A 12,024-nucleotide genomic window follows, 5' to 3' on the forward strand; every position below is an offset into this window, starting at 1 on the left:
CACGCTGAGTTAATAATGCATTGATAACTTATTTTTATTGTCCCCTCCTCACCACGCTTGTGTAATTCGGTGATGTAATATTAGCAAGAAAACAAAAAAGCAAACCAGCACAATTACTGTGTCATCATTTTCTTGTATAAAAATGTGCTTGCCTTTATTGGAAACATTTTTTATCCTTGAGAAAATCATTTGACCTTTTTCACAAGTATATCATGTGCAATACATCACCCCCCTTCCACACACCCAAAATTCCCCACGTATCTCTTTATTCTCACCGTCTTATCTGGCACCAAGTCCTAAATTTAATCTGCTCAAAATCCTACAATCATTCACCCTAAAAAAATCTAAATCTTCTTATTGTCGCAACCTCCCTCTAACCTATATTCCCCATCTTTCCCTTTTGCCCAGGGAAGGCTCAAAGGCTAGGAGGAGCTAGAGCAAAGACCTCAGAGCACTTTCTTGTATGTAAGATTCAGTAAATCTTCACCCACCACTTACCCTATCCCTCTCCATGCAGGGCACTCGGGAGGATATACATATATATGTGACACAGTATCTGTGCTCAAAGAACGGTCTGGTTGTGAAGATGAGACAAATATATTCTTTGAACATGCATTTATTAAGTACTTGCTCCTTGCCAAGCACTGCCAGATACTAACAAAACAATATGAAAGACCCAATGCTTGTCCTCAAGGTGCTTACAGTGGAGATCAAGGGGACAGACATGTAAAGAAATGAGTGCATCAAAGCGCTATAGGCTCTATGGTAGAAGTAAAGCAGAATGTTGACAGAGCATCAACCGAAAGGATCAGAGAAGAGATAGGCATTTAGAGGAGGAAGATATCATGCAGGCAGAGATGGTGGAGAAGTTTCCAAGAGCAGGATTACAGCTTTCAACACTTTCCTTGAATGGTCATTTCAAGAACTCATTGGAAAATATTCCTAGAGAATACCTGCTTCCAAGGTAATCCTCAGTATCTCCCAAATTCAGTGCTATAATTTTATTCCAGCTTCCACTGAATGTCAACTTCTTCAAGAGGCTTGACCAGATTTCCCAAAATAGCCACCCAATAACTCTCTTTTATATAACCTTGTTTGTAATACTTCACCTAACACTTGTTAATATTTGCTATTTTTCTTAGTGGTTTTGTTTATTGCCTATAAACTCAAAGAAAGCTGGGAGTTTGTTTTGCTCACTGTTGTCTCCCCAGTGCCCAGATAGTGCTTGGGACATAGAAGGTGCTCAGTAATGGCTTTGAATGGATGAATGGTAAATTCATAGTGTCTTGGTGTTCTGAGCCTGCTGTAACAAAGTGCCATAGACTGGTTGGCTTCAACAACAATTTGTTGTCTCACAGTTTGAGAAGCTGGAAGTCCAAAATCAAGATGTCAGCAGGGCCATAGTGTCTCTGAGGTCTGAAGCGTTCTGGTGGCAGCTTGCAGGCTACCATGACTCAATCTGCCTCCATCACATGGCTGTTTGTCTCCCTGACTGTCTCCTCCCAACTCTGTGTCCACATTTCCTCTGCTTATAAAGACTCCAGTCACATTGGATGAAGGCCCACCCTGATCCAGTTTGGGCTCATCTTAGCTAATAGGATCCTCAGAGATCCTATTCATGAATGAGTTCACATCCACAGGATCAGGGTTAGGACTTGAACTTGTGGGGGACAGGGTTCAATCCCCAACATACAGGATTTCCTCAAATCTGCCTTGGGGCCAGGCCACATTCCCTTTCCCGAATCCATTCATTCCTGCCACGGTTCCTCACCCCTCATCAGCCCTGAATCAATGTCCAAGACTGTTTCACAGGGAAAGATGTTTTAGCTGAGAATGTTCATCACACCCTCACAAAGACCCTCTCACTGTGCCCAAAGGCCCTCGACTGAGTCATGGTCAAAGCCAAGGCTTGTGACAATTGCAAAACCCAAGCTAAATCTATGCAAATATCAAATTATAATAAAATAATTATAAAACAAGAAATAATATAAATTATGTAAGAAAATATATTCTGGATTATAGAGAAATATGGACTTTTTCTCATAAGTTTATGGCCAGTTCAGATTTCATGAGGCTTTGGACTTTGGGTTATATGTTTTGTTTATTTCCTTGCATTCTATGTCAAACATCTGAGAAAAGGGAAAATGGCACAATTACATTTGATAGGCAAGTGAAAATGTCTCCTAAATATTACTGAGACCTATCTAACTAATAATAATAATAATCCAAATGAGATATTGTCTCTGTTTTAAAGCTTCTTTCTCAAAAATAATTCCTTGAAATGTGCCATTTTTTACCATGCCTTTGACTGAGCTAATCTTTTTAATTCAATTCCATAGGTATTTACTGAGTACTCCCAGGTGTTTGTAGGGCTGGGGAGGGGGATGTTCAGGGATGTAGAGATGATTAAACCCCGCAAGAATGCTAAAATCTAGTATCTTGCCATGAGTTCTAGGATATTTTAATATAAACATCCCATATTTAAAAAGAGCAGGCCCCTTTTCACTTTGTGCTTTCGATAACCAAAACCGAAACGAGGTCAGAGAATGCAGCACGGCTGTCACAGGATCACGCCCTCCTGGTGCACACTCACCCAGCCCCCTAAAATTGCTGGGGTTCCAGTTTTCATAGTTACCTGCTCTTTGGGAAAATTAGCAAAGCATCTGCTCTACTGGACTCAAAAACAAAAACATCCTTTGCTGCTCTAGAGATGACATCCACAGGGGGCTGAAAATTAAAATAAAATGAACAAAGGATTGCAGGCTGTTCAAATTAGCCTGCATTAAAAGCCAGAAGAACAGCCAGTCATTTAATTGTCAAATTACACTGCGGCTACTGATGTTTTGAGGGGACAGATGACTGAATGACAAGTGTTAATAAACCCAGGAAAAGGTGCAAAGCGAACCATAGGAAAGAAAGGGAGTGCAAAGCAGATGGACAATGGGATTTGAACAGGAGAAAAACAGAATTTTTAGATTGAATTTTCTACAAACATAGAAATAACCCTTTCTTTCTGAGATATTTTTGTTGTTTGCTTTCTCTTTGCTTGTCAAAAAAGAAGCCAATGAAGCAGGCAGAGGGCAGAGAGGATAGCTGCTAGTGAAATGATACAGAAAAGAATCGCAGGGTAAGAAAGATGGATGTTTTCCATAAATCTTGGAGAGCACTGTGTTGCTTCTTATGTTGAGTTACTTACATATGCATGTTATAAGACTCTAAACCCAAATATGGGCCAATGAAATTAGTCAATCAATTAATGTAACCTGCTTCTATTATATTGAGATACAAAAGAATTATTCATTTGCATACCATTTGGAAATGAGTTACCTGGGTGATGAACTTTGCTATTTTAAGAACCACAACTTCTCCATTTGAAACTATTTGTTGAATGAATGAGTGAATGAAAGAAAATGAATTGTGCAATGGCATGCAGCAATAGACATTGAAAATGATTTCTTGATGAAACTGTAAACATTAACTACAGTGCAGTACCATCACACAGTGATGCTTGGCGGAGGACCTAAAATGAGAGTTGCGATCACGGCTTCACTTAGACAGACCTCACCTGGGAAGTTGGGCATATGAGCAGCCAAGAGGGTTGGTTGGGTGGGCCAAAGGCAGACCATAATGGCCACTGAGGAAACTGCCAAAAGAGCATTGCCCTAAAAGGTAAGCGACCAGACCTCATAATTGGTCCAAAAAACAGCACCAGGTTTCTTGGAGGTGAAGGGGAATTTTAAGTTCTGCACATCATTAGTGACTCTGATTTTTTTCCTCTGGGCATCTCTCATGGACACATAAATAAGTTCTTGGGAAACAGTGATATACAAACGGAAAGCCAAAAGAAGTATTCTCATATAAGATCCCTGCACAACCCTGGTAAATTGCTTTTGGAGAAAGGAGTTCTCTTCAAATTGTCGCTAAATCCAGCGAGTTTTCAGAGAGCACAAGGACAGCTCTGGCAGATCAGCAGCACCCGGCACCCACAAGTGTGGGAGGAAGTAGCCCCTTGCCACTGACAGCAGGCAGCAGCAGTAGCAACCCTCCACTGAAGGACACCCTGTGTCCCCAGCTTGGCACAACTTAGCCACCATGACACAGTGGCAGTACCAGGATGTGTGGGCACCGTCAGCAGTGGCAGTGAAGGGGTGCTTATGGAGCGTAAAAGGTCAGCAGTCAAACAAAGTCCAACAGAGCTCCATGTGCCAGACTCCAGGTTAAATACTGACAATATGATGACAAGCAAGACACATGTGGCATCTGCCTTCATGGTCCTTGCATTCCAGAAAGGACTTGGCAGGAGAAACTTGGAGGGAGCTGAAGTGGTAGAGGGGGAGTGCTGGAAGCCATGTGTCTCCAAGAGAACATGTTTTTGCAGCCATGTGAGAAAGACCTCTGGAAATTCATTAACACTACTGTGGAGAGTTTGTCAGTGTTGGAAGATCTCTCAGAAGCAGATGGAGACAAAAGACAGAAAAATACTGTTTATTACGCTTAATGATGAGGCCTCAATTTTATTGCCCAGTCCTGGGAAACATATTCCATATGCTATTCTGTTTTCTTCCGTTTTTTCATATATTATAAAAATCTTTAGCCCTTGAACAGTTTCAAATCCACTGCAGTACATAAAATAAGTAAATTAATTTTTCTCTGCGCTGGTATCAGTTACCCCAATAATCTTAATTCAGCCATGATTTGGTAAGAATTTGTAGTGAATTTTTATTGTGTTATGGTCAGGGAAGCAAGAACTCCCAAATCTGACTCTGCCAACCATATCCATCCAAGCCATCCCCTCTACCTGAGGTTCCCAAGGAATTTGCTACAGGAAATAACAAATAAGAAAGTACCACTTTGATAGAACTGAGTTTGTGTCCAATAACCCCAGGGCAGCCCTGCAATGAAGCTGGGTGGGAGGCTGCCATTTGGGCCTCCCAACCAAAGCCTGCCCTGAAATCCTGAGATAATGTGACTCTAACCACATGCAAGACACAGAGACACAATGTCTGCAAGTTTGGCCGTGCAAGTAGGGAACAGAGACCTGGAAGCCGGAGTCCTCTCATCTACCCAGGCTCAGACCTGGAGATGGGAGCAAGCTGAGAGTAGAGTTACTGACTTCTTACAACTCCTTTCCTCAGGAGTTTTTATGGGTTGACTTTTGTCCCCCAAAAACATATATGTTGGAGTCCCACCCCAGTACCTGTGAATGCGATGGTATTTGGAAATAGGGTCTTTGAGATGTGATCACATTAAGGGTGGGTCCTAATGCAATATGACTGGTGTCCTTACAAAAGGAGAAGATTCACAGGCACAGGGAGAACACCACGTGAAGAGGGAGACACACAGGGCGCGGAGGGCCAGGGGAAGACAGACGCAGAGAGTGGAATGACGCCAAGGAACATCTGGGGCCACCAGAAGCTGGGAAGAGGCAAGGAGAATTCTACTCAGGAAACTTCAGAGGGGCATGACCCTGCTGATACCTTGACCCCACACTTCTGGTCTCCAGAACAGGAAGAGAATGATATCTGTTGTTTTAAGCCATTCAGTTTGTGGTACTTTGTTATGAAAGCCTAGAAGGCTAAGGCAGTTGTATTGCTTTTGTCTTGTCTTACATTTAGTTTAGAATATATGAACAATGGAATAGAATCCCTTGGGCAATTTATCTTGTTTTAACTCAATACTATAATGTTTTGTATCTTATTACTTTCTAAAATGCTTCAAATATTACGGAGCAAATTTATATACATATGTACATATTTATAAATTCATATTCAGTCTTTAGTCCTCCAGGTGACTATCAAATTGTCAAGTTCTGTTTTCTGTTCTTTTATGACTTCAATTGATAATGCATCAATGATGCATAAGCAAATGTATTATATTTAGTTAGGAATTATTGTCATCTTTATTTAAAATTCTCAACTGGGAATAGTATTCATCCATTATTCTTGTCCCCCTTTATTTTTCCTGATAGGGTTTGCTGATTTTCTTAAATGGTATGTGTGTCCTGAGTTAATTCTCAATAATTTAATATTGGCACAACCAGAAAATGAAATCTTTAGTTATCATTGTGTTTTCTTAGCATTATGGCATTCATATTTATCAAAACAACAAACTTTGTGTATTTCATATATGGAATTAAGGAGATCTTATTATTTCTGGTAATTTTTTATATATTCCTTTGAATTTTCCAGTGATAGAGCCATAAAATCTACAAAAAAGCAGTATGTTTAGTTCTTATTTCCTTTAATTATATAAATTTTTCCTTGTCAACTATCATCTGAACTTTTGAGTGGTAGCTAGGGCTTTTCTTTCCTGTCTAATAAAACTGTCTCTAATACTAAATTAAGCATTTTTTCCCTTTCTACAGATCTTAATATATGCTCTCTTTAAGATCAAATGGAGAAAACCGTATGAGAGTAAGTATAAAATTCAAATGCTAAATAGGATAGAAGCCTTTAATTTCTTTTAATGAAGAATTAGAAAAACACCTCTAAAGAATAGCTAATATGGAGCATAACTCCTGAAGTCTTTGGACATAGTGCAGCCTATGAGTGGGGAGGCAGAGTATATGGCGGGGGGAGACAGAATGTGGTGGTGGGAGGAGAGATTCCGATAACCAGGTCTAATTGTGTCCAACACAGGTACATGTGGCAGGAAGTCACCTTCCCACCTCCCTCCAGTGCCGGTGGTTTTTTTGAAAATAGACCCATGATCAACCAATTAGAAAGTGGCACAAAGCCTAAGCTAGGCCAAAGTCCTTCCCCACAGTGCTTCAAAGTGGAGGTGGAGGCAGCAGGGCCACCTCTCTGTGGCAGAGCTGTAGGATCTGAGTCGGGCACCGCTAGAGCCACATCCCCTGGCACTGAGAGAACAAAGTCAACACACAGAGGCAGACGGAGATGGAGGCCAAGGAGAAGTCCATTGGCACACACATTTCAGAATCTTGTCCTTCCCGGGGCCAACCTGGGCCCAGTCTTCCCGAGGTGAGGCAGTTAAGTCCTTATTCACTTCAGCTGGGTCTCAAGTTCTTCACCTATAACCCAGAGTCCTGAATTATACAGCCAAGTGGCAAGTTTTAGCTCAACTGTTTCTGGAGTGTTTCTCACTCCTCTGAAATTCCGATGGGGTACCCATGACTAACTAGCAGTGACTGTACTGTCTTTAGAGACAGCTAACAATGTCTCTCTCATTTCTTATAGGTTGTCTCTGGTAGCAAAAGGTTAAAGGCATGGGGTCTTGAGTCAGAAGGCCTGGGTCAAATCCCAGCTCCAGCACTTGCTAGATGTGAGATAAAGACCGGGGTCAAATCCCAGCTCCAGCATTTACTAGATGGAAGATAAAGGCCCAGGGATGACACCTGGAAAAAGTGGTCTATTTAGATGGACCCTACTTAACTGGTATTCCTTATTTTCTTGGGCTGCTTGGAGGTTGGCATATAGCACAGCTTGTGAATGTCACTTGTCGATGGTACTGCAGAGAATTATCTCAAGAAAACATTCCCATTCTGACTCTTGGGGCTGTCGTTCTTTAGCATTTTCTTCCTTCCCTGTTCCTTCTTAAGTGGTTATTAGAAATGACCCAGGGTGTTAGAAGCAAGAGGAAGAATAACATAGAGGCAGAGTCATCCAAGAGAAGGAGCAAATTGGAAAGAGATTAAAAATAGAACATGGATACCTTTTTTGGGACTGTAAGAGCTTCCAAGGAGAGAAATGCATTGTTATTTTTTTATATTAACTACCTTTTCTATATTTACCTTAATATTGGCTTAGAAGCTTTCAGAGGAGAGTAAGGTCATTAGTTCACGAAACACTGCCAACTGAATCTGGTTCACCCCTGGGCAAGGTTTACAGATAAGCAGAGTCTGTTGTACTTTGCTGACAGTGTGAGACTGCTTTATCAGTCCGTGCATTGTCAGCATATCCTGACAATCCCATCGCATTTATGGTGTTCCAGAGCACCATCTAAAAATGAAATGTTTCACAACCAGCTTCTTTGGGGCATACTAACTCACTGTTATTAAGTTATATGACAATTTAGTCATTTCCCAGAAAGAAACAGGTGAGTTCTTGAGAACCTGTGGGATGCTTTTTGTTTGTTGATTTTTTGTTTTGTGTGTTTTGATTATCAAGAAATGATGACAAAAAATTAAATCATTTTGTTATCCTTAGAGTAAAAACATGAGTAAATAAAAAAAGAGCATGAAATACTTGGAAAAGCAAAACAACCCAGATACCTACCCCCATACATTAATCTAAGCGATACATGCTTGAGGTAGTTATATGAAAGATGTATAAATAATATCGCTTTTAAAAAGTTCCTTTCACAGTTTTAGATGACCTAATTATAGTGGGTAGAAAACATGTAAACAGTAAAATCTGATTAGATTTTAATGATTTTATCTTAAATGATTTTAAATCATCATTGCTAAAATTCAAAAGAAAAATGTTCTACCGTCTCACTTTTTTTCATTCTCCCACTCACGTATGCCTTTCCTAAGTCCCTGGGAGACCTGTTTATGTGTGAGCATGTGTGGGTGGAGAGGGAGGAGAGAGAGAATCTCAAGGTACCTTTTGGAAACTGCTATGGCCATCAGCTGTGGGGCAGAAGGGCTTTCCTGAATTTTAGAACCTAAGCGGTCTTAAGTCATAAGGATGCCAAGAGCAGTTAAAAGGGTTGGCACGTCAGAGATGTTCCTTTGTAAAGCCAACTGTCCAGGCTGAGGACAAGCCTCCTTTGTAGTCTCAGATTTTTTACCTCACCTTTCCGTACTTACCAGGATAGTTTCCTTCCCTTTTGTTCTGTGGGAAGAGTTTTGATTTGGCTTGGCTCCCCTTGATACTTTACCACCTCAGAGATCTCCACGTAGGTTCTGAATGAGTTGTGCTTAAAGGATGGACAAGATGTGCATCTCCCACTCCTGGGGTAGGGTCGACTTCTCAGTGATGGGGCAGCCCTGCCTGTGGCACACACGTGTGGGACAGTGTGCAATAAGCGTGAGTTTAGGGTCAAATGGACCTCAGTCTGAGGCTAATACTTCTCCTTTGCCAATTAAGGGTAATATCGCCTATCATAGAAGACTTTTTTTGAAGATTAAATAAGAACATATATAAAACACCCACAATAGCACCTAAAATTGAGTACAGGCTCAAATAATGTTGGTTCCCTTCTTCTGACCAAGGTATGATGATCTCCAGGATCCTAAAACTTATTTCCTGTCCATTGCTAGTGGTTTGTTTCCACCTCCTGTGTTGGTTTGAAATAAAATCTCATGGTTGTTTAAGTTGCCAATGAATAATTATTCTGTTCCAAAATAGCTTTTCCCAGCCATCTCAGAGTTCCAAAGGAAATTTGCTATGATCAATGTCTCTAATGGCTGCAAGCATCTCCTTTCTAATGTAAAATAAATTTTAGCACTGAAGTTATAGAATGCTTCTAGTCTAGTGGCTTTGGCAGAGTCAGATTCGGTTTCAGTCATGAAATTTGGTTTTATGTTAAAATTCTAGATTCCAAAGGCAATTGTTTATGCTTTCTTCAGTCCATTCTTTTATTTAAATATACTTAGTGATATTGAAGATAACCTGAACACAGCCCTCTTCTTTCCAGAGCCTAAGAAGTGGGATCAATAAAAATGCGGGAACTTTAAGGTCATTTTGAGCCCTAAGATTAAATAAAGTTCAATTTCTCTCTTTCTGGTATTTAAGGAAGCAGATTCATTCATCAATACCCCCAGGTACCAATAGGTGCAAAATTGTGAATTGAAGAGTGAATGTGCTTCTGTGAGTATTTAACTACTAGGGTATGGTTTTGTATATAAACTAAGGTGTGGTTAAATTCTATGCAAAATGTGAAATTTGCAATTTTTTGAAATAGCACAGTATTAAATGTATTCATAAAGTCTCTCTTTGTGCAAAATTTTAAATAATGTGCTACATCCCAAATTTAAAATTCCTCAAAAATACCTTTATTTTAAGCCAGTGGTCCACCTGAATTGAAAACTATGATTGTGCTGTACCCACAAGGCAGTGAGTGCCACTTTAGCTGTTTCCAGAAATACTCATTGTCTCTCATCAGTCAAAACTGGTAGAAACAAGTTGCATTACAAACCCACAAGCATAAGCCTCACAATTAAAACTTGGGAACCATGCTGGCCTGGCTGGCATGGAGTCCTCGAAGATAGCATAGAGAAAAGTCTTTCGATTCTTGAGTCCAATCCCCTCATTTTAAAGGGGATAAAACATTCCTTTGAAGAGACCTATTCTTCGCCTCCAAACAATGCTGAAAATTCTTGAACTCCTCTCTCTAGGGAAGGAGTTAGTTAATTATTACCTTAGGACACGTATCTTAAATAATCACAGGGAACAGGGAGCAATGAAAAAAGTAATCAGACGGAAGTGCCTGGTGCTGGTATCAGAGCAGATACCAGGTCATGACAGGCAGAGATGGCTCCATTTCTCCTCTCACTTAAAAGATAATTGGGTGTGGGGTAGGAGTTCTTTATAACTAAAAAAGAGGAAACTTTTGCTACCAATCACATATTGCTCAGTAAACTGCTTTATGCTTCAGTCATGACCTTTGGAAACAACTACAAAACAAAATCCATACATTATTTAAATTCTTAAAGTCTAAAACTAGTAGCTGATTAAAATTTGGACCCATGCATTAATGAATGGCCTATTACTAAGGTGTATATATCCCTGCTCATCCTCTTGTCCTTATGATAAAATCATATGCCACACATAAGGATTATGGTTATAGTCATCTCTAAGAAACTGGAAAGTTTTCCCTGTCTTGGCCCTAGAATCAAAAATATAAAACTCTGAAAAGTTTATCTCAATCTTTGGGAATTCATGATTATGTAACAGTAACAGTTTGCTCATAATTTAGTAGTGTACTCATCTAAGAACCACACACGGGAGACCAGCAGGGCTTACAGTACAAATGGTCATGATTCTGCATAGAAAACAACAGTGAGATCATCCCACAAAGGACTGAATCTGCTTCACCAGGATTTTTATTGTAAACTACGACGAACATGTATTGTGAGGAAAGGCCCATTGGTGACTGCTTTGCCAATCATACTTTTAACTGCCCCCCACCCCAGTTCACTGAGAATAAGCGATTGCCATCTAATCCTTCCTCCTGCTTTCTTACCCTCCCTTTTTAAATCATCCCCTTTTATTATCCTTCTAATAAAAGCAGCTCTTACTTACCTAGTGCTTGTGGTGTGCCAGGCACGGTTCTAAGCACTTTACATATATTACGTAATTCAATTCTCGCAACAACATTATGAAATTAGTACTATATGACGCATTAGAGATGAGGGAATTACAGCATGGGGAAATTAAGTAACTCTTCTAAGGCTGCAGAACTAGTAAGTGGTGTGGCTCAGATTTGTACTCTGGCTTTCTGACCCCAGAGTCTGTGCTCTTAGCCACCAGAATGTGGGTAACAATTTTTCTTCCATTGCTAAGGTGACTTCCTACAAATTCTTTTTAGTTAGGGTGTCCATGATTCCTGGTTTCCCTCAGTAGAAAGAAAGCCTGTTGTAAAGAGGCATTATGGACAGCACCCTTTTCCACCCTCAAAATTGAATGTGTTCCAATAATAAATTATATCGCACTTTTAATATTACCTATTTTTCATAGCCACCATTTGTTGAGTGCCTGCTGTATTCCAAACAAATTATATTTATTATGTGAATAATCCACATAAGAATTTTGTAGTATGGTAATTATTGTCCTCATATTACATATGAGGAAATAGAGGCTCAGAGATGTTAGGAAACTTGCCCAAAACTACATAACTAGTAATTACTGAGCCAGGATTCAAACCCAGCTTTATCTAATGCAAACACTCATGGCCTTAACTACTAATCCACCTTTGTCCATCCTGAAAGGCTAGCAGCCAAGAAAAATAATCTGAAATATCAAAGTCTTCCACTATTGCCTATGTAGAGTTCAACTAGGACAGCTCTTCTCAAAGTTTGGTCCACAGAAACCTGGGAACCTCCACGACCCTTTCACTGGG

Source organism: Choloepus didactylus, chromosome 16 (assembly GCF_015220235.1).
Source record: "Choloepus didactylus isolate mChoDid1 chromosome 16, mChoDid1.pri, whole genome shotgun sequence".
Classification (NCBI taxonomy): Eukaryota; Metazoa; Chordata; class Mammalia; order Pilosa; family Megalonychidae; genus Choloepus; species Choloepus didactylus.